Source organism: Arachis ipaensis, chromosome B03 (assembly GCF_000816755.2).
Source record: "Arachis ipaensis cultivar K30076 chromosome B03, Araip1.1, whole genome shotgun sequence".
Classification (NCBI taxonomy): domain Eukaryota; kingdom Viridiplantae; phylum Streptophyta; class Magnoliopsida; order Fabales; family Fabaceae; genus Arachis; species Arachis ipaensis.
Window position 1 is genome coordinate 74,986,591 of NC_029787.2, and position 3,428 is coordinate 74,990,018.

Here is a 3,428-nt window from a genome sequence, read left to right on the forward strand (position 1 = left end):
GAAAGAGTGATTGAGGTGATTGGTGAAGGGTATTTGGGGAAGAGAGTTATGAAAAGGTGTGAAGAGGAGAGAAGAAAAAATTGGGGATCCTGTGGGGTCAAGGACTTAACATCCCTGCTCCAATGAGGCATGTAAAACGCCCTTGCTGTGCAATCCTGGCGTTTAACACCAGACTGTTGCCTGTTTCTGGCGTTAAACGCCTAAATGTAGCTTGTTTCTGGCGTTTAACGCCAGGCGGATGCTTGTTTCTGGCGTTTTGATGCGGGCAGAAATTGGTGAATTAAAAATTATTAGAATATATACGTTGCAAGTATAGTTCTTAACTCGCCAGAAATCCACCGCTCAATTTAGAAAGGTGTCACAGAAAATTAAAATTTAAAATACTGGGAGTATAAATCCCTGGTCGTCTCCCAACGAGTTGTAGGAAAGGGAGCTATTTTATTAATCAGATGTTTTCAAAAAAGTTTGAGTTGAGTAAACAGGAAATTAAATTGATGAAATTGAATAATGTAAATAAAAGCCTTGACTGGGAGTTGATTACATGGAAGCCCTATTCTTGATGGAATACTCTAAGATTAATTGACAATTGAGAGTTATTTTGTTTAGTTATCCTTTACTAAGTAAGGGAAGGTAAAACAAGTTGGAATGTTGTTCTATCCACAAGTCCCAATCCACTCTGGGGAGGATCGGTGTCAGGAATTAGAGAGCAAACCAACAATAACCCAATTACAATCTTTCTCTTGAACCTTTCAACTCAAGGGTTCCTTTCAATCAACTCCCCATCAAGTAAGGGAACTACTCACTCATTGTAAAGGTAAAATTCATAGCATATGAAAAGGAATTAAAGAAAGACATTGTAAATAAAAATTAAAATAGTCAATTAAAAATAAAAGTGATCCTTGTATTAAATAATCCTAAGAATATTCCAATGGTAAAATTAAACAAAGCAGAGAACATGGAAGAGTAAACCAAGTAAAGAAAATGAACTAGAATGACGAAGTGTTAATGAGGTAATAACTCTTCTCAGTGTTCCAATGCAAAGAGCAATCGCAAATTAAATCCTAAGAACTATGAATGTCTAGAGAGAAAACCAAGAGGAGGAGTAAAAACTAGATCTAAAATTAAAACTTGGGTAGAATGAATGTTCTCTCTGGTTTCTGCATGTTCTCTGGCTCTAGTCTGCTGTTCTGGGCCGAAAACTGGGTCAAAATAGGGTCCAAAATCGCCCCCAGCGAATCCTGTAGATTATGCAGATCGCGCATGTCACGCAATCGCGTCATCCATGCGGACACGTCATTCGCGCTTTTCCTTGCTACACGTTTGCGTCGTCCACGCCTCCGCGTCGCTCGTGCTTTTCCAGTCCGCGCGGTCCTGTGAGCCATGCTGCCGCGTCACTGTGATTTCTCCTCTTTCGCGCGGTCGCATGAGCCATGCGGCCGCGTCACTTCTCGCTGGTTATCTCCTCAATTTCTTGTGTTCCTTCCATTTTTTCTAGCTTCCTTTCCAATCTCCAACTCATTTATGCCCTATAAAGCCTGAAATGCTTAACACACAGATCACGGTATCGAATGGAATAAAGGAGAATTAAAATGCATAATTAAAAGTCTCTAGGAAGCAGTTTTCAATCATGTAATAATTTCAGGAAGGAAATATAAATGCATGCTAAATTAATGAATAAGTGGGTAAGGATCATGATAAAACCACACAATTAAACACAATATAAACCATAAAATAGTAGTTTATCACGTTTAAACGCCAGACTGCTCTCCTCCAGGGTGTGCTATTTTCAATGCTATTTTTTATTCTGTTTTTGATTTTTCAGTAGTTTTTGTGACTTCACATGATCATCAACCTAATAAAACACGAAATAAAAAAAAGAAAATAAAATAGATATAATTAAATAACATTGGGTTGCCTCCCAACAAGCACAGCTGTTGCTGTGGCTAGGAAGGGTCTTCCAAGGATGATGGATTCATTCTCATCCTTCCAGTGTCTAGGATTATAAAATCAGCAGGGATGTAAAGGCCTTCAACCTTCACTAACACGTCCTCTACTTGTCCATAAGCCTGTTTTCTTGAGTTGTCTGCCATCTTTAATGAGATTCTAGCAGCTTGCACCTCAAAGATCCCTAGTTTCTCCATTACAGAGAATGGCATTAAGTTTATTCCTGACCCCAGGTCACACAGAGCCTTCTCAAAGATCATGGTGCCTATTTTGCAGGGAATGAGGAATTTACCAGGATCCTGTTTCTTTTGAGGTAATTTCTGCCTATCCAATGTACTCAGTTCATTGGTGAGCAAGGGAGGTTCATCTTCCCAAGTCTCATTACCAAATAATTTGGCATTCAGCTTCATGATTGCACCAAGGTACTTAGCAACTTGCTCTTCAGTAATGTCTTCATCCTCGATCATAAGCTTCTTCTTCAGAAGATGCCTCTTTAGTACTGTTGGATGATTCCTTCAATCAATTCAGACTCTGAGAGATCATATTGACTTGCTGAGTCAATATTTTATTCTGAGCCAATATGGCATTCAGAGTATCAATTTCAAGAACTCCTTTCCTCTGAGGCGTCCAATTACTCATAGGATTCCTTTCAGAAGTGTACATGAACTGGTTATTTGCAACCATGTCAATGAGTTCTTGAGCTTCTGCAGGCGTTTTCTTTAGGTGAATGGATCCACCTGCAGAATAGTCCAATGACATCTTTGATAATTCAGACAGACCATCATAGAATATATCCAGGATGGTCCATTCTGAAAGCATGTCAGAAGGACACTTTTTGGTCAGTTCCTTGTATCTCTCTCAAGATTCATAGAGGGATTCACCTTCCTTTTATCTGAAGGTTTGAACATCCACTCTAAGCTTACTAAGCTTTTGAGGAGGAAAGAACTTGGCTAAGAAAGCCGTGACCAGCTTATCCCAAGAGTTCAGGCTGTCTTTAGGTTGAGAGTCCAACCATATTCTAGCTCTGTCTCTTACAGCAAATGGGAAAAGCATAAGCCTGTAGACCTCGGGATCAACCCCATTGGTCTTAACAGAAGAAGAAAAGAATAGAAGAGAAATTCAAACACCAAGAGGAAGAAATGGTTCGAATTTTGAGATGAAGAGAAGTGTTAGTAAATAAATAAATAAATAGAAGGAGATGAGAGATGAGAAGAATAATTCGAAAATTAAAAAAAAATATTTTTAAAATTAAATTTAAAATTCGAAAATTAAAATTGAAATTAAATTAAATTAAATTTTTAAAACAATTAATTAATTAAAAAGGAATTTTTGAAAAAGAGGAAGGTGATTTTCAAAAATTAGAGAGAGAATTAGTTAGGTAGTTTTGAAAAAGATATGATTGAAACAAAAAGATAGGATTGATTTGAAGAAGATTTGAAAATCAATTTAAAAAGATAAGAAGTTAGAAAAGATTTTGAAATTGA